This window comes from Moschus berezovskii, chromosome 5, assembly GCF_049115385.1.
Source record: "Moschus berezovskii isolate FMDL1 chromosome 5, NW_MosBer_1.0, whole genome shotgun sequence".
Taxonomy (NCBI): Eukaryota; Metazoa; Chordata; class Mammalia; order Artiodactyla; family Moschidae; genus Moschus; species Moschus berezovskii.
In genome coordinates, this window is record NC_142464.1 from 76589985 (window position 1) to 76617518 (window position 27534).

Here is a 27534-nt window from a genome sequence, read left to right on the forward strand (position 1 = left end):
GGCGTTGCCCTAAAAATGATGAGTAGAGGTGAGTAGATGTAGTTTTAAAAGACCCCAGTGGAGTCCATGAAAACTGCGTGCAGCACCCTCATCCCCAAGGACAGGTCTTTAGACATAAAAATTACTACTCTTCGGTCATAATCTTATATATACATGTTTATGTAGAGATTTATATAATACAGAAAAGTAACAAAATACCACATAATTTCTTATTATAATCATAATTATTTACTTATATTGGTTAATAATAAACACGCTGATGATGACCTAAGAAAGAAAAGATACAAGGTACATGGCCTTTGAACAAGACCAAAAGTCAAAAATATCTATTTTAAAAGACAAAAGCAAAACTCTTAGTTTAAAAAGCAAGCCTCTCCCAGCAAGATATTTTGTGGCTATCAACAAACTGACTGAAATTTATAGGAAGAGGCAAATAACTCAGAATAGCCAACACAATACTGAAGAAGAACAAAGTTGGAGGACTGACACTACTCAACTTCAAGACTTATTTTAACGCTACAGTGAACAAGATAGTGTGCTACTAATGAAGAATACACGACGACATCAGTGGGACAGAAGAGAGAGCCCAGAATAGACTCACACAGACAGTCAACCGAAACCAATCTCTGACAAAGGAGCAAAGGCAATCAGTGGAAAACGGAGAATTTTCAACAAATGGTATTGGAATAACTAGACATTTGCATACTACAAAAATAAATAAATCTAGACACAGAACCTACATCTTTTACAAAAACTAACTCAAAATGGATCACAGATCTAAATGCAAAATGCAAAACAATAAAATTCCCAGACTATAAGGAGAGAATCTAACAGTTCTTGGGTTTGGTGATGACTTTACAGATACAACCCTAAAAGCAAGACCCATGAAAGAAAAATGGATAAACTGAAGTTTTATTAAAATAACTTCAGCTCTGCAAAAGATATTGTTAAGAGAATGAAAATACATAGACTGGGAGAAAACCTTTGCAAAACACGTATCTGGCATCCAAAATATATAACAGTTCCTAAAATGCAATAAGATAAACTATCCAGTTTTAAAACAGACAAAACATCTCACTAAAGAAGACATACAGATGACAACTAAGCATATGAAAAGATGCTCTACATCATACATCTTCAGAGTAATGCAAATTGAGACAACAATGAGATACCACATTGGATGAAAAATGTCACGTGCTCTATCAGTAAACAAAGGAAGCTGTAGTTATGAAGCCATCAGCCACTGCAGACCCCCTCAAGTGTGCACTCTGAGGAGATTCAGGATGGAGAAACACAGGATACTGCCCCTAGATAATTAAGGTACAGATCAAAGGAATGATTTCAGTAAGCCCAGACGCTTCCATCTTCCCATACGTAGAAAAGTGCTAAGTTCATTAACTTCAGATGTCTGTTTTTCTTTCCGTTCCGTTCCGTTGCTCAGTCGTGTCCGACTCTATGCGACCCCGTGGACTGTAGCCTACCAGGCTTCTCCGTCCATGGGATTCTCCAGGCAAGAATACTGGAGTGGGTTACCGTTTAATTAACAGTAAACTTTTGATGTTCTGACTACCTGGCTTTTTGTTGTAAAAACTCTAATATATATCCTGACTCCTCCTTTACCTCTTAGAAGCAGTGCTTCAAAGCTATCTGAGAATGTGCCTTCCAGGCCTAAGTCCTCAGCAAGTCTGCCAAATAAAACACAATTCTCAGTTTTTAGGCTGCACTTTTTTTTCTTTTTTCAGTCAACAGCACTAGACACCTATCTTAGTGATCAAAATCCACAACAGTGACAACAACAAATGGTGGTGAGCTTGTGGAACAACAGGAACTCTGTCATCACTGGTGAGAATGTAAAAGGGAAGACAGTTTGAAGGATTCTCACAAAATTATATTCTTATCAGAGAACACAGCAACTGTGCTCTTTTGTATTTACCCAAAGGAGTTGAAAACATATGTACACAAAAACCTGCATGTTGCTTTATTCGTTGCTTTATTCCTAACTGTCAAAACTTGGAAGCAACCAAGATGTCCTTCAGTAGGTGAATGGCTAAGTAAACTGTGATACATCCAGACAATGGAATATTGTTTAGTGCTAAAATGAAATGAATTACATAGCCATGAAAAGATGTGGAGGAAACTTAAATGCATGTTACTAAGTGAAAGAGGCCAATCTGAAAAGGCTATATGAAAAGGCTATATTCCAACTGTATGATTCCACTATTTGACATTCTAGAAAAGGCAAGACTATGGAGACAACTTAGATAAGTGACTACCAGGGGTTGGAGAGAGGACAGGATAAATAGGTAGAACACAGAGGATTTTTAGGGGCATGGTACTATTCTATATGATACTGCAATGCTGGACACATGTCATTATACATTGTCAAAGCCCATATAAAGCACAACACCAAGAATGAAGTTGTAAACTATGGGCTTTGGGTGATTATGATGTGTCCGTGTAGATCCATCAATTTTAACAAATGTATCACATTAATGTAAAGTGTCATCAGGAGGGAAAATGGGCAGAGCAGGGAGTGCAGGAGAAAGAGGTATGTGGGAACTCTCTGTACTTTCTGCTCAAATTTCTATAAACTTGAAAATGCTCTTCATAAAAAAGTCTATTAATTTTTCAGAAAAGAAAGAAAGGCCTATTCTATTCCTGTCAGTTAGAACCAAAGGTGCATGGGAAGAGCCACAATAAACAACAACCCAAGCCAAAGCTTAAAACAATAATGTATTTGGATTAAGCTAAGAGGAAAAAAGAAACAAAACAGTTTTTAAGTCAATTAAAATAAAACATCAAAAACACAAATCAGGTTACATGGTAGACAAATTGAACATAGAGACAAAGGTAGCAGAATCAGTATTAGGGAATAAATGAAAATTTCAACTTTGGGGGAGACCAGCTAGATTCGTGTATCTTTCTACCAACTATCCAAAGCAAAACTGTACATTTGAAAGCAATTATTTCTGAAGAGGAAAAAAGAAAACATAAATAATGTGCATGTTGAACATGTTAAGAGATAAATTATAAAAGCATCACATGATGGCTTCAGTGTACAAACACAATCTGCTACATAAGGCAAGGAAAGTGAAAGTGTTAGTCGCTCAGTCGTGTCCAACTCTTTGTGACCCCATGAACTGTAAGCCGTCAGGCTCCTCTGCCCATGGAATTCTCCAGGCAAGAGTACTGGAGTGGGTTGCCATTTCCTTCTCCAGGGGATCTTCCCAACCCAGGGATCTAACCTCAGTCTCCTACATTGCAGGCAGATTCTTTACCATCTGAGCCACAAGGGAAATCAACTTAGCCCAAGGCAAGGAAAGTATACCTCAAAATTCCTTCATAAATGAAAGAACCTCATACCAGACACCATTCACTGATGATTTTGGAAACATTATTTAATATTTATTAAGACATTTTGCATAGTATCTTATTTTATGCTGACAAACCAAATCTTATTTCAAGTGATAAGCTGGTAAATGGCCCTCTTTAAAAAAAAAAAAAAGTCCTGATTTGCAGTATTTGCTAATTTCCATTGTTCAGTCACTCCCATCATGGATGATTTCAAGCCATCAATAATTTAACAACCAGCTGGTAAAATTCCTGGAAGGAACTAGATCCAAAACACCACATCAAGTTATTGTTCACGTACAATAAGGAAACTGCCTTCTAATTAAAGTCAATTGTCCCATTTGAATGGAATGTGAACTTCAGTCCTCAGTTTAAGAACTTTCAGATCAGTGGCTTTATGTCCTCCAAAACTGCCAGATTTTGATATATCCATTTTTCCTCCTTAAAAGTCTGTATTATTAACGTACTATTTGCTTAGAATAACTATCCCAAGTCAAATATCGTTACATCTTCAAATTCATTTACATAAAGTGTTAGAAACCCGCTGCGTCGGGCAGACACTTGGACCCCAGCTAGCTGGAAATAAACTTTGCTGTGTGTCTTGCATTATCGTGAGTGTCCTCTGTTCCTTTGAGGGAAGGGCGACTCCGGACTCTAACATTAGTAGACTAAAAAAGAAAAAGTATTCCCATTTTGATCAGCTATATATTTACTGCTATTTTCTTTTAACTCTCTTTTAGTCTCATTTACTCCATTTAAATCTGTCCAACTGGAATTTATTTGCGGTGTTACACAATAAAGATTTTAAAGTTTTTCCTTAACATTTAATTGGTTTTTCTCAATATCTTTACTAAAATTTTGTCCCCAATTTTCACTATCATAAACTAAATTCATACTCAAATATGCTTTCTATTTTGCTCATCAACAATCAGTTTTGTATCAGTACCATTCTTTTCATTATTGTAGCTTTAAAATAGGTTTTATTATCAGTTGGAAACAAATACTCCTGGTTTACTCATTATCTTCAGGAATTTCTCATTTATTGTCATTTACTTATACTTCCAAGTTAACACAAACTTTCACAAAATAATTAGAAGAAAACTGACACCTTAATTAACTTCTTATCTAGAACCTGGCATACCCTTACTAATTTGTCTTCTTCCGTGAACCCAAAGAAAACTGTCTAGTTTCCTTCATAGGAGAAACTCTCCAATTCTTCTGTTTTTAAATACTTTGTCTATTCTGTGTAAATGAAATTATTTTCCTCACCACTCAATCCAACGATTTTGCTTCTGGATGAATTTCAATGGATAGAAAAAATAAGACTTTGCTTGTTCTTTGGTCAGCTGCTCATAAAATGTTTATTTGTCCTAGGCTAAACTATTCCCATCGAAAACAATTTCTAAACATAGAAGTTCCTATGACATCTTTGGCACATTTCCAACTTTTTTTCTACTTTAAATCTACTATAGAAATATTGTTTACTATAAAGATGAAGAAAAACGACCAATCATCTAAATAATCCATTACTCACTCAGCCAAAGTCTCCCTGTGGTTATTATTTTTGAACCTTCAGAATCTTGGCTAGGAAATTATTCTATAAATTTAGTAATAATATGGTATTTTAAAAATATGTATGGATCTAAGAGTCAGAAAATGAGAGCCCTAGACTTGATTTGGCTACTGAGTGTCATTATAACCTTGGTCAAAATATTGAAGCTCTCTCAGCTTTGCTCCCCCCCTCCAAAAATGAAGGAATGAGTTTTAGCTCAACTGTGGGTATGGTATCAGAAGCAACAAAAAAATTTTTCGTTTTTGTTCTCCATTCTTCTGCCCATAAAAATTTTCACTGCCAATGAAAAACCCACTGTGGCAAACTCTCCTCTGGCCAGACGTAAGCTGGGGCACCACCACACCACACCACAGCACAGCCGTAAAGTAAAAATATTGGCTTGGCCAAAAAGTTCATTCAGCTCACAGAAAAACCCATACAAACTTTCTGCCAACCCAATGCATATGAATACCATAATCCTACAGTAAACATACCCAGTTGTTCCATCCAGTAAACGTACCTAGACCCAGGGTCTGGGCGAGGTAAACAACTACATATGGTTGTATACCCGTTTTTCTTCAACTTACAAGAAAGCGAGCAGAATCTATAGTTGGGCTGAGTTCTCTATACCCTTGAGGCTGATATGATGTAAAGAGACCAAGAAAAAACAGACTTTCTCTTAATATTCTAACTGGTTGCTAACTAAGAGAGGCTAACGGAGCCTGCATTTCCTTGCATCACTCTTTGGATTACACTTTAAAACAGTCATATAGCTGTATGGCCCACACTCTTAATTAGCTGACAAAGAAATATAACTGCACATTTACTGGTATCCAGCGGAGACAAAAAGAACAAAATATTTACCATACACCAGCAGCAAATATCATTGTAGATTTCAAAACACCAAATCTATTTCAATTAAAACAGAAACTAAACAAAGATGCTGATTCTTGCCTTACCATTTAATACTGTTCTAAAGTCTACAGGATAATAAGTAAATGCAATAACATAATAAATAAAATGAAATCATTATTATAAATATTGAGAAAGAAGATATGAAATTTATTAACTAGCAATTATCATGTAGAAATGAAAAAGGATAAAAACTTACAAATATAAAATACATAGGTATAAATTTAATAAAGAAGCATAGAACTTACATAGAGGAAACTACAAGAACTTCTTAAAGAACATAAAAAGAAGACCTGAACAAAGGTAAGGACAAACTTATAGATAAAAGCATTTGTTCCCAGAAAATATGTTAATTGGTACAATTCCAATTAAGATTTCAGTACAATTTTATTTAGGTTGTATTAGATAAAATTATCTTAGAGTATACTAGATGGTGATGGACAGGGAAGCCTGGTGTGCTGCATTCCATGGGGTCACAAAGAGTCGGACACAACTGAGCAACTGAATAATACTAGGAGGAGGGCTTCCTAGGTGGTGCTAGCGGTAAAGAACCTGACTGCTAATGCAGGAGACATGCTGCTGCTGCTGCTGCTGCTAAGTCGCCTTCAGTCATGTCTGACTCTGTGCGACCCCAAAGATGGCAGCCCACCAGGTTCCTCTGTCCCTGGGATTCTCCAGGGAAGAATAGTGGAGTGGGCTGCCATTTCCTTCTCCAATACATGCATGCACGCTAAGTCGCTTAAGTCGTGTCCAACTCTGTGCGATCTTACGGACAGCAGCCCACCAGGCTCCTCTGTCCACAGGATTCTCCAGACAATACTGGAGAATCTCATGGACAGAGGACACTGGCGGGCTACAGTCCATAGGGTCACAATGAGTTGGACATGACTGAAACGACTTAGCACGCACGCACGTACTAAAAAAAAAAAAAGAAAAAAAATTAAAAATAATACAAACACTATTGTCTAAATCAAAAGATAACTATAATCAGAACAGACTATAACTATAATCAGAATATAACTATTATCAAAATATAGTATAAAATGCTCAACATCACTAATCACCCGAGAAATGGAAATTAAAATCACTGTGAGATTATCATCTCACACCTGTTAAAATGGCTATCATCAAAAGACCACAAGTAACAAATGTTGGCAAAGACTGTGGAAAAAAGGAAACCCCCTTGTATACTATTGATGGGAATGTAAACTGGTGTTGCCACTGTGGAAGACAACATGGAGGTTTCTCAAAAAACTAAAAATAGAACTACCATATATACCAACTGGGTATATATTCAAAATAAAGCAAAAATACGAATTCAAAAAGATACATGCACCCTAGTGTTCACAGCAGCATTAATAACAATTGCCAAGATGTGGAATCAACCTAATTGTCCATCAACAGATGAATGGATAAAGAAGATGTGGCGTATATGCATGTATGTATATGTGGAATACTATTTAATCTTAAAAAAGAATGAAATTTTGCATTTGTAACAACAGGGATGGACCTGGAGGACATAATGCTAAGTGAAGCAGGTCAGACAGAGGAAGACAAATACTGAATAATATAACTTATATGTGATATCTAAAATACAACTAACTAATGGTTAAAGCGTCTGCCTCCAATGCGGGAGACCCGGGTTCGATCCCTGGGTCGGGAAGATCCCCTGGAGCAGGAGATGGTAACCCACTCCAGTATTCTTGCCTGGAGAATCCCATGGACAGAGAAGCCTGGTAGGCTACAGTCCACAGGGTCGCAAAGAGTCGGACACGACTGAGCGACTGAACGGAACGGAATGGAAAAGAAGCAGACTCATGGATATAGAGAACAAACTAGTGATTTTCAATGGGGCAGGGAAGAGCAGAGGAGTAATACAGTGGCAGGGGATTAAGAAGTAAAAACTATTATGTATAAATAAATTACAAGGATACACTGTACAACACAGGGAATATACCCAATATAGTATAACTATAAATAGAGTACAACCTTTAAAAATTGTGAATCACTCTGTTGGACACCTGTAACTTATGTAATATTGTACATCAAATATACTACTTAAATTTTAAAAAACTTAGTAAAATAGGTAAAATATATCTATCTGTCTACATATAATTATATCAGAATGTTACATAAAAGTAATAACTCAATGAATATTAAATGTACATAAACCAGATTAATATAAAAGATTGAGAATCTCGCCAAAATTTCAGAAAAAGAATTCAACACAGCAAAAGTAGAAGAAAAGGGGTGATTTATTTAGTAATAATGTTGGAATATCTTGCTACTCGTCTGCAGAAAAATAAATATATTCAAAGACCAAATTCCAGATGGATATGAAGTAAAAATGTTTTAAAGTCTTAGAAAAAAATTCATAGTCAACATACATAATCCAGGAGAGAGGAGACCTTTAGTGAAGAGAGAAAGCCCAAAATTATTTTAAAACTATGCCTTCAACCAAAGAAAATTTTTAAATATTTATAAGGAAATGATACCATAAACAAGAAAGGACAAAAGTTGTGGGGAAAGTAGAATGTAGGTGACAGAAAATATAAAATATTCAAAGAGTTCTTACAAATTTACATGAGAAAGACAACACAATGGAGAACAAATGGCAAAAGATATAATCAGACAATTCTCATAAGAACCAATCTAAAAAGACAACAAACACATGAAAAAAATATTTAGACTTTGTACTGGCCAGAAAATGAAAATTAAACTAGCAGTGAGCTTTCACTTTATACACAAACATTAAATTTGTGGCAAATATTAAAAAGAATAATTGGATGTATAGCTGAAAAGGTACAAGGAAATTAACACAACACATTGCTGATAGAAAAGTCCCGTTCAACAGTCAAGTAGTGTGGACAAAGGATGAGTGTTCTGGCCCCTATAGCAGAACCTGGGCAGATAATAAATTTCTTTGATCTTTAGGCTCTCCATGCAACTTCCTGATTACAGTTTAACTTTGTATGACCTACCCCACAAGCAGAGCAAAGAACAGTCGGTCTGCCAGCTCCAGCATTAATGTTCTTTCACTTGGCATATTTCTCATTGTAAATTAGTAAATTGGCACACATAAAAGCTTGTCTCTGTCAGAAGACTGCTTATAACAATTCTGCTCCCTGAGAAAGATTTCACATCCACTCTCAGCATTCTGGCAAAGTCAGGATTTCCTGACCTGATGGCGGTCTTTGCTGGCCTTCTCTGGCAATTCCTTAAATCAGAATCAAACTCTCTGGAGGGAGACCCAGGCATCTGTATGTTTCTGAAAACTCCCCAGCGTGCCTCTCTTTTGCTGTGCTTAGTTGCTCAGTCATGTCCAACTCTTTGCGACTCCATGGACTGTAACCCACCAGGTCCATGGGGATTTTCCAGGCAAGAATACTGGAGTGGGTTGCCATGCGCTCCTCCAGGGAATCTTCCTGACCCAGGGATCAAACCTGAGTCTCCTACATTGCAGGCAGATTCTTTACAGGCTGAACCATTGAGGAAGTAGTCAGGGTGAAAACCTCTGCCTTTCACTATTCTTCCAAAGCAGAACATTGGTTCTACACAATGATTTTACTGAAGACTAATTTTGATGATAAAAAGTTTCAAAAACACCATAAACAAGGAAATCTACTTATATAATATCACAAACAATATCCATCAGAGTTACATGAATGCATGTCAGGGACAGAACTCTAGGGAGCAGAGTAAAGGATCATTCATAGGATAACTAAAAAATCTGATTTAAAAAAGTTACATATAGTTCTCTCAATTCATAGTAGAAGTCTTAAACTGATTTTTCTCTCACGCTTTCAGTCTCTTCACTTTACTCACTGTCCATGACCCAAACCACATTATCTCGGTGGCCAATCAATCCTTGCCTTTCATTATCTGTGATTTCAAAGCATAAAGTTGCAATGATCTAAACTTAAGAGTTATCACTGATTTCTCCCTGTGCCCTATACTTCATACCTAGTCTAGCCATCAAATACCATGACTACTAAAAGTAATTCCCACTTCCTTTTTCTGCATAGCTGAACTTTCTGCATAACTGAATTTTTAAGTTCAGGTCCAAATAACTGTCTACGTAATCTCCTTAAAAGTCTTCCTTCACAGTCATCCCTGCCTCTTAGCTGATGAAATATCAATTTCACAAAGGGACTACTTTATATCTGAACCATGTGTGTGTGCCTGCCTTCTAAGTCACTTCAGTCGTGTCCGACTCTTTAAGACACTATGGACTGTAGCCCACCAGGCTCCTCTGTCCGTGGGATTCTGCAGGCAAGAATACTAGAGCAGGTTGTCATGCCCTCCTTCAGGGGATCCTCCCCACCCAGGTATTGAACCCGCATCTGTTATGTCTCTTGCACTGGGAGGTGGGTTCTTTAACACTAGCACCTCATAGGAAGACCATATTTGAACCACACTAGGCCTTTACTTTGGAGAAGGAAATGGCAACCCACTCCAGTATTCCTTCCTGGAAAATACCATGGATGGAGGAGCCTGGCAGGCTGCAGTCCATGGGATAACAGTCAGACACGACTAAGCGACTGAGCAGAGGCCTTTATATATGGAGACCTTGGTGGCTCAGGCAGTGAAGAATCTGCCTGTAATGCAGGAGACCTGAGTTCAATCCCTGGGTTGGAAAGATCCCCTGGAGAAAGGAATGGCAACCCACTCCAGTTGCCACCCCAAATCCCAGGAAAGAGGAGTCTGGTGGGCTACAGTCCGTGGGGTGGCAAAGAGTCAGACACAACTGAGCAGTTCAGTTCAGTTCAGTTCAGTCGCTCAGTCGTGTCCGACTCTCCGCGACCCCATGAATCACAGCACGCCAGGCCTCCCTGTCCATCACCAACTCCCGGAGTTCACTCAAACCCATGTCCACAGAGTCGGTGATGCCATCCAGCCATCTCATTCTCCGTCGTCCCCTTCTCCTCCCGCCCCCAACCTTTCCCAGCATCAGAGTCTTTTCCAGTGAGTCAACTCGTCGCATGAGGTGGCCAAAGTATTGCAGTTTCAGCTTTAGCATCAGTCCCTCCAATGAACATCCAGGATTGATCTCCTTTAGAATGGACTGGTTGGATCTCCTTGCAGTATAAGGGACTCTCAAGAGTCTTCTCCAACACCACAGTTCAAAAGCATCGATTCTTCGGCGGTCAGCCTTCTTCACAGTCCAACTCTCACATCCATACATGACCACGGGAAAAACCATTGCCTTGACTAGACGGACCTTGGTTGGCAAAGTAATGTCTCTGCTTTTTAATATACTATCAAGGTTGGTCATAACTTTCCTTCCAAGGAGCAAGCGTCTTTTAATTTCATGGCTGCAATCAGCATCTGCAGTGATTTTGGAGCCCAAAAAAACAAAGTCTGACACTGTTTCCACTGTTTTTCCACCTATTTCCCATGAAGTGATGGGACCAGATGCCATGATCTTTGTTTTCTGAATGTTGAGCTTCAAGCCAACCTTTTCACTCTCCTCTTTCACTTTCATCAAGAGGCTTTTGAGTTCCTCTTCACTTTCTGCCATAAGGGTAGTGTCATCTGCATATCTGAGGTTATTGATATTTCTCCCAGCAATCTTGATTCCAGCTTGTGCTTCTTCCAGCCCAGCGTTCCTCATGATGTACTCTGCATATAAGTTAAATAAGCAAGGTGACAATATACAACCTTGACGTACACCTTTTCCTATTTGGAACCAGTCTGTTGTTCCATGTCCAGTTCTAACAGTTGCTTCCTGACCTGCATACAGGTTTCTCAAGAGGCAGGTCAGGTGGTCTGGGATTCCCATCTCTTTCAGAATGTTCCACAGTTTATCGTGATCCACACAGTCAAAGGCTTTGGCATAGTCAATGAAGCAGAAATAGATGTTTTTCTGAAACTCTCTTGCTTTCTCCATGATCCAGCGGATGTTGGCAATTTGATCTCTGGTGCCTCTGCCTTTTCTAAAACCTGCTTGAACATCTGGGAGTTCACGGTTTACATACTGCTGAAGCCTGGCTTGGAGAATTTTGAGCATGACTTTACTAGCGTGTGAGATGAGTGCAATTGTGCGGTAGTTTGAGCATTCTTTGGCATTGCCTTTCTTTGGGATTGGAATGAAGACTGACCTCTTCCAGTCCTGTGGCCACTGCTGAGTTTTCCAAATTTGCTGGCATATTGAGTGCAGCACTTTCACAGCATCATCTTTCAAGACTTGAAATAGCTCAACTGGAATTCCATCACCTCCACTAGCTTTGTTCATAGTGATGCTTTCTAAGGCCCACTTGACTTCACATTCCAAGATGTCTGGCTCTAGGTCAGTGATCACGTTATCGTGACTATCTTGGTCGTGAAGATCTTTTTTGTACAGTTCTTCTGTGTATTCCTGCCACCTCTTCTTAATATCTTCTGCTTCTGTTAGGTCCATACCATTTCTGTCCTTTATCGAGCCCATCTTTGCATGAAATGTTCCCTTGGAATCTCTAATTTTCTTGAAGAGGTCTCTTGTTTTTCCTATTCTGTTGTTTTCCTCTATTTCTTTGCATTGATCACTGAGGAAGTCTTTCTTATCTCTCCTTGCTATTCTTTGGAACTCTGCATTCAGATGCTTATGGACATAGGAGCCTGGCAGGCTTCGGTCCCTGGGGTCACAAAGAATTGGACACAACTGAAGCAACTGAGAACACACGCACACAGGTCCTTATATATACAACATCGCAATGCAGGGTCTCTGTACTCTAGAAAAAATGCACCACTAACCTTACTTTCAAGAATATTACTGAAGCCATTTTACTGGAATCATCATTTTCGTTTCTTCCACAGTCTCCCTACAATAAGAATGGTTCAAAACTTTATGTGAATTTTCCTCATCTTTTTTTTTTTAGAACAATTTTTTAAAGAGCAGTTTTTAGGCTCACAGCTAAATTGAGAGGAAGGTACAGAGACAACCCATATACTTCCTGCTCCCACACATGCATCCTTCCCCCATAATCTACATCCTTCAGTACACTTGCTGCAATTCATGAGACTACGTTGTTATCACCCAGAGTCTACATTAGGGTTCACTCTCTGTGTTGTACATTCCATAGGTTTGAACAAACATACCCCGTATGGAACAACTGACTGGTTCAAGATTGAGAAAAGAGTATAACAGGGCTGTCTGCTCTCACCCTGTTTCGCAAATGCCAAGCACATCACAAGAAATGCTGGGATGGATGAGTTACAAGTTGGAATCAAGATAAGCAGGAGAAACATCAACAACCTCAGATACGCGGATGATACCACCCTAATGGCAGAAAGGGAAGAGAAACTTAAGAGCTTCTTTAGGAGGAGAGTGAAAGAGCTGGCTTAAAACTAAATATTAAAAAAACTAAGATCATGGCATCTGACCCCATTACTTCACGGCAAATAGAACGGGAAATGGTGGAAGTAGTAACAGATTTCCTCTTCTTGGGCTTTAAAATCACTGCAGATGGTAACTCCAGCCATGAAATTGGAAGAGATTGCTTCTTGGCAGGAAAGCGATGACAAACCTAGTCAGTGAGTTGAAAAGCAGAGACATTACTCTGCCAACAAAGGTCTGTATAGTCAAGGATATGGTCTTCCCAGTGGTCACGTACGGTTGTGAGAGTTGGACCGTAAAGAAGGCAGAGCACCGAAGAACTGATGCCTTTGAACTGTGGTGCTGGAGAAGACTCCAAAGAGTCCCGTGGACAGCAAGGAGATCAAAACAGTCAATCTTAAGGAAGAGCAACCCTGAATACTAGCTGAAAGGACTGACATTGAAGCTGAAGCTCCAGTATTTTGGTCATATGATGCGAACAGCCAACTTACTAGAAATGTCCCTGATGCTGGGAAAGATTGAGCATAGAGGAAGAGGGTGTCAGAGGATGAGATGGTTGGATGGCATCATTGATGTAATGGACATGAACTTGGGCAAACTTCAGGAGATGGTGAAGGACAGGGAAGCCTGGCATGCTGTAGTCCATGCGGTCGCAAAAAGTCGGGCATGACTGGGCGACTGAATAGCAGCAACATCCATCGTTACAGTATCATACAGAGTAGTTTATTTTCCCTAAAAATCCTCTGTGTTACCACCTACTCATCCCTCCCTCTCCCCAATCCCTGGCAATCACTCATCTTTTTACTGTTCCCATAATTTTTGCCTCTTCTGGAATGTCATGTAGCCTTTTCAGACTGGCTTCTTTCACTAAGTAATATGCAATGTTTCCTCCATGTCTTTTCATGGTTTGATAGTTCATTTCATTTTAGCACTGGATAATGTTTCATAGTCTGGATGTACCAGTTTCTTTATTCATTTATCTACTCAAGGACATCTTGGTTGCTTCTAATTTTCAGCCATTATGACTAAAGCTGCCATAAACATCAGTGAAGCTTATTTTAAACAACAAAGATCCACTGAATGCATCTAATGTAAATCTCTTGTTATTATACTGTTACTATATTGCATGTTAATGGATATTAATAGATTCTTCAATTTTTGAATGCCTTTGCTAACTAGGTAATTTGTGTTCTCTTTGACCAATGAATATATCTCTGAAATTAAAGTCAATGAGAACATAAATTATGCTACCAAATTCATTTTATAAAACCCTAGTTAAAAACTTTCTTGACCTTTCATATTTAACCCAAGACCTATTGTTCTTAGTCTTAAATAGTTCCCACATCCATGATTAAGTTAGCTAATATTTTGTAAAGCATTTAGAAGAGTACCCACCAACCCACCCACGTGGGAGGCATTACATACAAATTTGCTAAGGAAATAACATTTATTTATTCCACCTTCCTTTCAAGTCTGATCTACTGCAGTAGTAACCTAATGCAGCTTCCTATACATGCTGCGTCCCTCTCTCATCCCCTTTTTTGTCGCCAACCCATGAAAAATGGAACTCTGATGAAATCACCTGAACCACTGTCAGAAAGGCCGTCAATGGCTCCCCCTTTGTTTCAAGTTGAAGATCAAAATATATGAGAATGTCTTTAGGATATGTCTGCCTCTAACAACCTTTCTAGCTCATTCCCATCACTCTCCCCCATCCCTAGCTCTAGTCAAACTAGTGTATTTCCTCCTACTCCCAGCACAATATATTCCTTCTACCCAGCTACTGCCTGCAGAAACTCGACTATTTCTTCCTTCACATTTCACTCAAGTCTCACTGTGTGTGTGTGCTGAGGTGCTCAGTCGTGTCCAAATCTTTGCAACCCCATGGATTGTAGCCCACCAGGCTCCTCTGACCATGGGATTTCCCAGGCAAGAGCACTGGAGTCGGTTGCCATGTCCTCCTCCAAAAGATCTTTTTAACCCAGGGCTTGAACCTGCATCTCTTGTGTCTCCTGTATTGGCAAGCAGATTCTTTACCACTAGTTCCATTTGGGAAAAAGTCTCACTAGATCAGGGAAATTTTAAAATTGAAATATGAAGGATTAGAAGAAGTTAGTTGGATTAAAACATCTCGGTGTGTATGTATGTGTGTTTGTTTTTCTGTAGGGGGAGTGTTCTTAGTGTACCTTAACTTATCTGTGCCCCTATCTACTCTTTTGTAAAAGCATCAATTTATTAACAGATGAATGGACAAATAAAATATGGCATATTCATACAATGGGATATTATTCAGCCATGAAAATAATCAAGTACCAATATATCTTACAAATGGATGAACCTTCAGTTCAGTTGCTCAGTCTTCTCCGACTCTTTGTGACCCCATGAATTGCAGCATGCCAGGCCTCTCTGTCCATCACCAACTCCCGGAGTTTACCCAAACTCATGTCCATTGAGTTGGTGATGCTATCCAGCCATCTCATCCCCTGTTGTCTCCTTCTCCTCCTGCCCCCAATCCCTCCCAGCATCAGGGTCTTTTCCAATGAGTCAACTCGTCGCATGAGGTGGCCAAAGTATTGGAGTTTCAGCCTCAGCATCAGTCCTTCCAATGAACACCCAGGATTGACCTCCTTTAGGATGGACTGGTTGGATCTCCTTGCAACCAAGTCTCCAACGGACTCTCAAGAGCCTTCTCCAACACCACAGTTCAAAAGCATCAATTCTTCGGCGATCAGCTTTCTTCACAGTCCAACTCTCACATCCATACATGACCAATGGAAAAACCATAGCCTTGACTAGATGTACCTTTGTTGGCAAAGTAATGTCTCTGCTTTTTAATATGTTATCTAGGTTGGCCATAACTTTCCTTGGATGGTCATAATATTTCCAAGGATGAAATATGGTAAGTGAAAGAAGACAGTCACAAAAGCAGATCTATAGTATGATTCCACATATGTGAAAGGTCCAAAAGAGGCAAATCTATACAAACAGAAGTCAGAAGACTTTACCAGAAGTTATGAATATGTGGTTTCCTTTCGAGGTGATAAAAATATTCAACAATTAGAAAGTAGTGATTGTTATAAATACAATTCTGTGAATACACTAAACACTACAGAATTATATACTTTAAAAGGATAAATTTTATGGTACGTGAATTATATCACAATAAAGCTATTTTTTTAAAGCAATAATAACAGTTTTTCTCAGATTTTAAGGATTATAAGAGATTTAAAGTATGTGTGTGTTATTGTACACACACACATTTACACAATTATACTATGCACTTAACCCATAAGTACTTCAATAAATGGTACATACTCTTTTGAGAAAATAACACAGGTTTTAACTGAAATTAGATGAATGGATAATTGTGCTTTTAGGATTTGATTTTTACTATTTTTGCAATCCAAGAAAAACATCTGGACATTAAAAACACTGCTTATGAATTTTTACATTGTGTAAAAATACAAGTAAAGTATGCAAATCTAATTTTTTAACATACTTTATGTTACATTTTAATTTATAAAACTATGGTTAAATAAGTCCATTTATTTCTTCTATGTCTGTGATAAAAACTGAATTCTTTGAAACACTGTCACAAAATTATGACTGTAAAGTAAATTCTATAAATTAATATATTTACAAGAGGTAGTATATTGATAATAACTGTTATCTGTCACCTTACACTGCAGATATATAACTAAATAGATCTTAGTACCAATTCTTGCCTTGTCTTATCAATTTCAGAGAGCTAAGCTAATCTTTAAAATGATAACATCCTCACTACGCTGCTGGTTTAACAGAATGTTCCTGATTCCGTTTTTAAAAGAAGTAATGCCTAAAACTGCTGGCACAAAGACAAAACCCTGAATTTAGGCCATATGAATGTCACTTCATTGTTGTTACTGAAAGAAATAAGCTCAACTATCATCAAACTTCAGCAGCACCGCATCAACATTCTGCCAGCTAAGCAGGCCTTGAAACCAGAGGGCCTCTAGCAAATAATATAAAATGTGACATCGAACATTCACACAAATCATGGCAAATGCACCTACATGAAACATTATTCTATTTAATGATAAAGAATTATAATATATACTGCTATTAAGTTATTTTCCATAACAAAAATCAGATCTTTCCTTTTTTCTTTGGAGGACAGGGGCAATATTTGAAATATATATAACTTATTTAATGGAAAAATTACTTTCCATTTCTTTCTTCTCCCTAAAAGCTATTAATAAAGCTAGTTTTTCTCAGCTTTTCCCAAGGAATTTACTGAACAGAATTTAGTCAAATATTATCATCTTTTGTAATCACTGAGGGATCCTTCTATGCATTCCAACTTCAGAAATTGTTCCCCTGAGAGACATCACTAGTATAATAATAATCACATAGTCTAAGAGGGCTCATATATTTGTCCTCCTACCTTTTTTCCTATTATTAATCCATTCCAACAAAAATGTGTGGAGCGCTAAGCTTTATCTTAATTGCCTACACATTTATCAGAAGTCAACTAAGCATTAAGTCTACAAAGAAAAACAAACCACAACCAACCTATGCCCTTCGGGAGCTTATCCTCAAGTAGCAGAGGAAGACATCAACAGTGCGGTTAGTGTAGTGATAACAGTGATATTAAAGTGAAGAACACAACAGACAATGCACTTAGTATCTGGCTGACTCAAGAAAGGGTAGGTCTTCAAACACGAGTTTGAATTCACTGTGAAGCAGACAAAGGGGTGAGGGGGTAGGAGGTGCATTTGAGGCAAACGCAGCTGCAAACAGTAAGGCACAGCATGCTCCAAGAACCAGCTGAGCAAGGCAAGAGAGGAGACCAGCAAGATGATCAGGGGCTAGATGACGACAGGCTCCACCACACAGGGGACAGGAAGACTAGGCAGTAAGGAGGGGAGAGCTCTAGATGCAGACATTTAGAAGGGGCCCCAGACAGCAATGGGGAAGACGCAGAAAGGATGAAAAAGCAGCTATGGCCATACTCCAGGTGATAGGGCAGAGGCCTGAACCAAGGCAAGTTAAGTGGTAGTGGCAACAGAAGGCAGGAGAGATTAAGGACACTTCAGAAGGTAGAATTCAGAAGGCAAGTCTTGGTGAGTGACTCAAAGCGCTGAGTCAGAAACCCTGTTTCTGGTCTGGGGAGACTGTGGGTGGCTGTACTGCCTACGACCATGGGGAGCATCTTATTATTCGAAACTGAATTCCAATAAATGCCTTTTCTGCTAAGTCTTCTCTGCCCTCTGTGGTTCAATATGATTCCTTCCACCCTAGGATTCCCTGTGTCTATAGTGTGTACTAGATATTTGGTTAAGTCATAATGCATATGTAACATTTTTCATTTAACTTCCTTACTGTGAACTTTTCATGTATATTTTATGTCTCTGAATAAATTATCAATAGAAGTTCCTTATAATCAAATATCACAAGGTTACAGAGCAGTATATACTCAATAAACATTGGCTGATTCAAATGTTGTGCTTGTGCTTAGTCGCTCAGTCGTGTCCGACTCTTTGAGACTTCATGGACTGTAGTCCGCCAGGCTCCTCTGTCCATGGGGATTCTCCAGGCAAGAATACTGGAATGGGTAGCTGTTTTCTTCTCCAGGAGATCTTCCCAACCCAGGGATCGAACCTGGGTCTCCCACATTGCAGGTGGATTCTTTACCATCTGAGCCACCAGGGAAGTCATATTATGAATAGTTACTAGAAAGAGATAGATAACCACTGTCCTTTTCAAGGGTCTTAAGACTATCTTCTCTCTCTCTCTTTAAATACAGTAGGGCTAAATGAAGATTAAACTTTTTTAGAAAAAGATATCCACAGATGCTGGTGAAATAAAAATATTCTCCCACTTTCCAGGACTAGGGCAGACATGGTTAGGGCTTTATTGAACAGTGAGAGTTGTCACTTCTTTTCAGTAGTTATCCACTGCTTTAAAACTACTAAAAAACATCTTCAAGAGGTTTGTACCGTGAATGCCCAAGGGCAATGGGATGCTCACAAACCGAATCATTTTTTTCACTAACAGCGAACAGCAAAGGTTTTACAAACATCTGTTTTGGGTTCACTCTTGGATTCAAGGAATATGACTGCATGAGATTTGGCTGTGGATGGTTATATGGTTCATGTAATGACATGTAGAAACATTTAAATGGTCACAAAACAAAATAACCACATAGTTCACAAGCATCTAAACAAACTAAGTTTTTACAGGACAAGCTGCTGTGTATAATCTAATATACACTGTTTCTCTATAAGAACCCATTTATAGCTTCATTCTCACTATAAAACTGTCTTACTATTTTTAAAAAAAGTACATGGTAAGGACGGGGGAAGAAGGGAGAAGGAGAGGGAAAGAGAAAAAAAAATTAAAAACCAGAGTCTAGTTTATTTTAGTAAAAATGTATTCTATAGTATCCTTTAAAGCAGTAAATTATTTAATTTGAATTAGTCAGTAATTATAATTCTTCAATATTTTAACTATGTATATTCACTTAGAAGCTTTCCTCATACAACGATAATTTTCTGCCATCTGGCACATATCTCCATATGGAAGCATTACTTACATATCAAAAATAAAAGAGAAATAAGAGATTGTAAATATAGTATACTTGGCATAATACAAATATCATATTCTATAAAGTTCTAATTTAAGAGGTCCCCCATATCAACATTTGCTCTTTTATATTATTTGATTACAAAACAAAACTATATCAAATATTTTGGTTAGAGAGTTAGCCAGAAAAAAATTAAATTTAGTCTCTCATATTTTATTCATTAGTTTGCTCAGACATGGACAGCACAGTTGGGAGTAAGAACAACTGGGTTCTAATTCCAGTTCTTTGCCACCATACGACCTTGGAAAAGTCACTGTTTTTCTATCCTTCAGTTTCCTTTGGGCAAAACAGATATTACAGCAGAATTTCTGCTTGTTTATTACTTCATTAGTCTGGTATCATTTCATTAAGATACTTTTCACAAAAAAAAGAAAGAAAACAGACTATGGTAATAAATAATTTTCATGAGTGCTTTGAGATCTTCAAAGAAAAGTGCCACTGGAATTTACTGGAAAGACTGAACAAAGTCAGTATTTGCCAAGTCCACATATTAGGAAAAGAGTGAATAAAGTAAGAGCTCAGTGATATTAGTTTTAATGACTTACTTGAACTTTGAAATACAAAAGTATATCATCCTAAATGTTCTTTATCCTAAAATTGACTACACGTGAAAATTACTCAATGTAACTTCAGTTATAGGACTAAGGGAAAGTTGCAGTCATTACATTACACTGTCTGATGCCTTAAGATAGCTGATGCTGCTTCCAATCAACATTTCATGCAAACATAGCTGTGGAATAGTACTGGTATCCGATAACCCTGCAGACAGAGATCAGAGTCTATTTGTCATCTTTATTCTCCATTTTTGACCAACAGAGAGAAACTTTGCCAGAAGGACACAAATTAATAAGAGAAGCCCAGACTGGTCAGAGAATATTTCTCATTTTACAGCTGCCAGCATGTGCGCACCCAGGTTGCTCTAGCTATCTTACTAATTCTTCATGTTATTTTCAACGGCTTTCATTCAATTTGGATGGGGCTAAAGAATTAGCATGCAAGAAATGGCAATGATCATACCTCAAGCATTTCTCCTGTTTAGGCAAATATACTTACAGCTGCTGCTCCAGGACTTTAACAAGGACTTTATGCTAATTTCAAAAAACACAGAATCCTGTAGACTCAACATTGTGTCCCAACTGGCTGCAGCAGCAGCGGTAGCAGCAGCAATGGATTTGTTGATCTCTCTCTGAGCCGCTGTCCCTTCTGCTTTCACAGGCAGCAGAGTTTTGGCCCACAGAGCCTCAGCTTCATTACCATGCAGTCTCGCAGTGACGCACAACTACAGTGGAAATGCTGCTGAATGCAGATGAACTGTTCAGCTGAATAAAGGCTTACAAGTTTATCACAAGTGCCTTGAAGGACACCCTCACCTTTCCTGCTGGAGATACACACGTGGCCGAAATCACCAGCTCTGTTTATTGTCCCCGTTATCGGTTTTGATGAGCTGTGTCTCTGGCTGCTTTCAGTGTAGTCACTACTGCTAGTAAACAGACAAGGGTAGCGCTCTGCCCTCGGGTGCCAACTTTTCTAGCTCAGAGCCTCAAAAGTCAGAAATGAATCTGGATCCAACATTAAGATCTTTAAGTCTCTTCCTATAACAGCTGACCCTCTCTGCTGCCAAAAAAAGCATAGGAGGTGTTTATTCCACTCCAGTCAGTTTCTCTAGGTGATTTTCATACTCAGTTCTCTCCATCCCTCTACATACCCAGGCAGTAAGTGACTTTCTCAGTGGGCTTATGATGATGCAGAGTCCACTGCCTCACTTAACCCGCCAGAGAGAACGCTGGTTAATGGAATGAAAGGATGACGTAATGAATGCCGTGGCTGAGCTTCCACATCAGCCTCTAAAACTGCTCAGCTCAGGACAAAGTTTCCTCTGCTACAGGCAACTTATTCAAAAGAGAGAACTCTATTAGAATAATAGGATTATTTTTAAACATAGGGTCTTCTATTCTTAACACAGGACATAATTCCCCTCAAACTCTTATAGTCAGAATACCAGTAAATAGTGAGAAATCCTCTGGCCAAATAAAACACACGTTTTAAAAACTTCATTCCAAAGAAGCTATTTTTAAATGGAAAGCTGACACTATTGAAAGTCTGACTGCTCTTCAAAATAGTAGAAATATTCTAAAATCAAACCTGACAAATAGTATTTGATGTTAATATCAGAAGAAAAATGCCTTGACCTCACAATTTACCATTACTCTGAAGATCAGTATTGGGGGGAAGGTGGTATTTTTCCATCTGTGGCAAAACATTTGTACTGATCCATCTACATACTTCTGTATCCTTTAAATACCACAAGGAGTAAGTAAATTCCATGATCAAAGTCATAACTGAATAGATTAATTCATAGCCAAAAGGCTAGGCACTGTATTAAAAGCTAAAAGAATATTCTTCTATGCATAATACATTAAGGGGAAAAGATGGTCATACTCATTAAGACACATTCAGTGGTAACAGTATTACTGACAGCATCATTTAAAGCTTATTTCTTAAGAGTAGTCCAGGAACTCTGGAACAAGTCTGCAGCCATTCCTACCCCTGAACAGATCTAAAATCAAAATTCAAACCGAGGCTACAAAGGATAACCACACAGAACTCCAATACCACAATACTGTTGTTTTAGCACATCTTCTTGATCAGACACATCTCAGGATCAGGGAAGAACAAGGTTTCTCCTGGTCTAATGGAACACAAGTGCCTCAAGGAGTTGCATGAACAAAGGGTACTCCATAGTCCAAAAACACTGCCTACAACATCCATTCTTGAACATTAACAATGTATGTCAACCAACAAAAGGCTCTTGGATATACAAAAACTGCTTCAATTTTTCCTGTTAATTAAATATTCCCCAAAGTGATTTGCCAATACAATCCTCTTTTCATCAAATGGCTGTTAATAGGGTCAGGGAATAAGCTGATCTAGACCCAAACAAACTACACCAGCAAATGTCAAGACACAGAACTTAAGCATGTCAGCAAGCAGACAAGTCAAAAGGCGTACACACAGATATTTTATCATAGTTTTTCTACCACTACTGAGCTAAGCCTGTTCAGTTCAGTTCAGTTCAGTTCAGTCGCTCAGTCGTGTCTGACTCTCCGCGACCCCATGAATCACAGCACGCCAGGCCTCCCTGTCCATCACCAACTCCCGGAGTTCACTCAAACTCATGTCCACAGAGTTGGTGATGCCATCCAGCCATCTCATTCTCTGTCATCCCCTTCTCCTCCCGCCCCCAACCTTTCCTAGCATCAGAGTCTTTTCCAATGAGTCAACTCGTCGCATGAGGTGGCCAAAGTATTGGAGTTTCAGCTTTAGCATCAGTCCTTCCAATGAACACCCAGGATTGATCTCCTTTAGAATGGACTGGTTGGATCTCCTTGCAGTTAAGCCTGTTAGTCTTACTTAAAACTTAAAAGCTACTTAATATTTGTTCCACCAAAGTAATCAGAGCTTATTCTTAGTAAACCTTTGTAAACTATAAACTTTTATAAACTATAACTGTCACATAGAATGTCAGAATAAGATAATTCTTTTAGGGGCTAGGGATTAAATAATAGGTAATTTTTTTTTAATCTTAAGAGGATTTTCTTCTGCTTAAGTTTCACATACATGGATCTAAAAGAATAAATCAGAACCTAAAGTTTCTCTTATATCTAATCAATTACTATGTGCATACAGCCAAAGCAAATCAACAGCTTCTTTGAGACAGAGCTACATAAAAATTAATTTTAGGGATTTTTTTAGAAGTTCCATTTACACGAGGTCTTCCTTGTAACAGATGGTGAATGAAAATGACACTTTCCATTTATATGGAGAGTAATTCAACAAACCCATGTGAGCAGAGCCTGGTTCTTACCATTATACTGAAATGCAAAAAAACAAAATAAGTAGGATATTATTCCAACTATAATTCACAACTTTAACAAACATTAATGGAATAAGTATTTCCTTTCTAATCCTTGCCAAATGTTCATCACCCATATCGCTGAGAACTATGTATGCACTCAACAATTCTTCCAGAAGACCAGGCCAGAGTAGTACTACATTCCAAATGCTTCTCAATCTCTCAATTACTAACCAAACTTTTATATTACACAAATAATAACAGTCCTATCATCGTCGAGTGATTTCTCTATCCTCAACCAATTAATCACAGAGCCTAGAGCTTACTGCAAACTCAACAAAGTGAAGTGAAAATCGCTGAGTCGTGTCAACTCTTTGCAACCCCATGGACTGTACCATCCATGGAATTCTCCAGTTCAGAATACGGGAGTGGGTAGACCCTTCCCTTCTCCAGGGGATCTTCCCAACCCTGGGATCGAACCCAGGTCTCCCGCACTGCAGACGGATTCTTTACCAGCTGAGCCATAAGGGAAGCCCAAGAACACTGCAGTGGGTAGCCTATCCCTTTCTCCAGCGGATCTTCCAACCAGGAATCAAACAGGTCACCTGCACTGCAGGCGGATTCTTTACCAGCTGAGCTTAACCTGTCAATTAATCACATAGCCTAGAGTTTATTGCAAGCTTGACAAAAGACTAGTCAAAATGTCAGTCAGTCTTCCATTTTATTCATTCTGTAAATTCAGAATTTATCATTCATACATATTTTTTAGTCTAATCACCATAAAAAGATAGCTGCACAAATCATTTCTTGATGGCATATTCTTGGCAAAGCAGAAAAATTTATTTGGATCATTTCCTTCAACAAACCTCTCCACCCTTCAGACTGTAATATTAAAGAATGTTTTTAAGATTTAGAGCATTTTTTAAAAATTCACAATTTCAATATTATCAGCCTTTGCTGAGATCCTCTTGGCATGGGCCAGATACTGTAAAGCACAGGAACAGAAGAAGGCTGTGCCAGTCTTCTTGCCCCCAAGGAATTAGAAAGTAGGTATCCTTTCTTTTAATCAATTTCCATTTGATTCTATGTCCTTTTCACTGGCATTTTAAGGATTCATGGAATTGGCTACTTGCTTTACATCTCTAAGTAGAAGGCAGATAACAGTATATTCTAATAAACCGAGTGTGAAGAAGTGAAGTGAAGTGAAGTCGCTCAGTTGTGTCCGACTCTTTGCGACCCCATGGACTGTAGCCTACCAAGCTCCTCTGTCCGTGGGATTCTCCAGGCAAGAATACTGGAGTGGGTTGCCGTTTCCTTCTCCAGATCTTCCCAACCCAGGGATCGAACCCGGGTCTCCCACATTGGAGGCAGATGCTTTACCATCTGAGCCACCAGGTATGTACCAGGAAAAATTCTCAGTAAATCCTACAAAAATATTCCCATTTAGATATAGTATCCAAACAAAATGTTCTTTAACAAAAAATGAAGTTTGGACTTAACTGACTATATTATACAATACAATCCAAGAAAATTTAATGTTCTACCAACCCAAAAGGAAATAAAAGTCTTCAATTATTAACAATTCTTAGGGAAAGTACAAATATAATGGATTATGCCTTATATTGACACCTTTTAAATTATCTCAGAAATTAAAAAAAAAATCTCAGAAATTATTTAACCGGTATCCAAATAATCATAGTATGGAAAAAACAGAAACTTGGCAAGTTTTTCTACAAAAGATGTCAAATATCCTATCAGTTCTAGAGCCTTTCACAGTCCCCACAGATTTTAGCCTCTTTGGAAAGTCCTCATCATTTCTGGAATTTAAAAAAGAGATTGAAAAGTTTTCGGTATAGAAGGAAAGATGCTCTTGGGTCACACATGAAATGTAAAAAAGAAAAAACAAAAAGGCTGTACAAATCACTTCCTATTTAGCTTTATAATACAACAAAATTTAACAATAATTATCTATAGCAGTAGCTAACATTTACTTTTTAGTACACTTAATTCTACTTTCTATATTTCCCAAATTGTCTACCATGAATTGGATTTAACATTTTAAAAATTCATTTCCTTGGAGAAATGACTGATCTGAGGGCTAGAGCATAGAACACACAAGATAAGCCTGGAACATCTTGTAAGGCCAGGAAGTGGGAAAGGGCTCAAAACACAAAATAATGTGGGTATGTCAAAGGGAAATTAGAGCCAAGTGATAGAGCTGCCAACAGTCAAAGCTAACACTTCGAGCAACAAAATAAACAATGTAGTATGGAATATAACCCAAAGTATAAAATAAATATGCATTGAGGCTATACTTATATAAATAAATGATTAAGTAAATAAAGGAGAAGAGACAAATCTCATATTGTACATAGAGAAGTATTAACTTACCAGGTTTGATTGATATTCTTTGAAAGGTCTGCTTTGATTGGCCCCTGGCTAGCATCAAGGAACGTAAATTTTAAGAGGGGTCCACCATTCCCAGAACTGAAAAGAACCGCTCAATTATGCCTAAATTTTTGGTACAAACAATATAGTTTATGCTGAACAACTGCTTTCCTTCAGCAAGTCCAAAACGGGGTATGTGCCATGTCAGCAGCCCCAATAAAAATCCTATAATCTGAGTCTATAATGAGCTTCTTTTCTATGAGGAGAAAAAGAAAGATAAAGAAAAAAAAAAAGACTCAACTAGAACACAGATAAAACAAACAACATCTAAAAAAATACATTTAATGGCTGGCACAAGGAGATTAGAGTCTGTGGAAGAAAAGATCAGTAAGTATGGAGAAAAGGAAATATTAACTCTACAAAGCGAAGTCTAAATGATAAAACAAGGTGGGGGGAGAAATGCACAAAGCCTCAGTGACCTTTGGAGCAAGATCAGATAGTCTAATATGTTGGAATATGCCAACTACATCATAAGCTAACTGCTGGAAACCAACGACAAAAGAGAAAACTCTCAAGAGCAGTTGAAGAAAATGATAAATTACATACAGTGGAACAAAGATAAAAATGAGCACATATTTCATCTGAAACTATACAAAGCAGAAGTTGGAATGCATGCTATCACTGAAAAGCTTAAAACTGATGACCTATAATGCTATTATCTGGTGAAAATATCTTGCAAGATCAAGCAAAAACTTTTCTGAGACAGACAAAAACTGAAAAGGAGCCTGGTAGGCTGCAGTCCATGGGGTCGCTAAGAGTCGGACACGACTGAGCGACTTCACTTTCACTTTTCACTTTCACACATTGGAGAAGGAAATGGCAACCCACTCCAGTGTTCTTGCCTGGAGAATCCCAGGGACGGGGGAGCCTGGTGGGCTTCCGTCTTTGGGGTCACACAGAGTCGGATATGACAGAAGTGACTTAGCAGCAGCAGCAGCAGCAGATCAACATACAAAAAAATGTTAAAGAATGTTCTTTAGGCAGAAGAAAAAATTATACAGGATGAAAATCTATATAATCTGTATAACCTGAATAATACCATTGAAAACAAGTGATGGAAAGTGTCAGAAATGGTACACTGGCAGGAAGGAGAAGAACTTTTGCTTCTTGTTTTAAATTTTCTTTAATTGATTGCTTAAAGCAAAAGTGGTTAACAATCTACAACAAAATCAGGTTTATACTGTGTGTAAAAATAAAACATTTGACTACAATAGTACAAAGGATGAAGAGGAGAAACAAGTATAAAGTTTCAAGATCCTACATTCTACATAAAATGTGCTATCATTTGAAAGTAGACTACGATAAGTAAAATTCATTTTTTAAACCCCATATTTAAAACTCCTAATTTTATTTAAAAATTTTTAAATAATAAGCCAATAGTAGAATAAATTAGAATACTAAAAAGCAAAGGAGGAGGGGAAAACAGATGGGACAAACAGGAAACAACCACAAGATAGATTTAAACCCAACCATGTCAC

At 38.1% G+C, this 27534-nt stretch overlaps 1 protein-coding gene across 11 annotated transcripts in view; it reads right to left on the reverse strand.

Moving 5' to 3' along the window:
* The window catches only part of FRYL (FRY like transcription coactivator), a 271149-nt gene that overhangs the window by 152667 nt on the left and 90948 nt on the right, over positions 1 to 27534 (reverse strand). Inside the window, exon 4 of one of the 11 annotated variants that reach the window (XM_055434633.2) lies at positions 12548 to 12615. The exons of the other annotated variants lie outside the window; for them this stretch is intronic. The gene's annotated coding sequence lies outside the window, so the exon portion shown is untranslated. The remainder of the gene's footprint in view (positions 1 to 12547; positions 12616 to 27534) is intronic. 11 annotated transcript variants of the gene reach the window in all.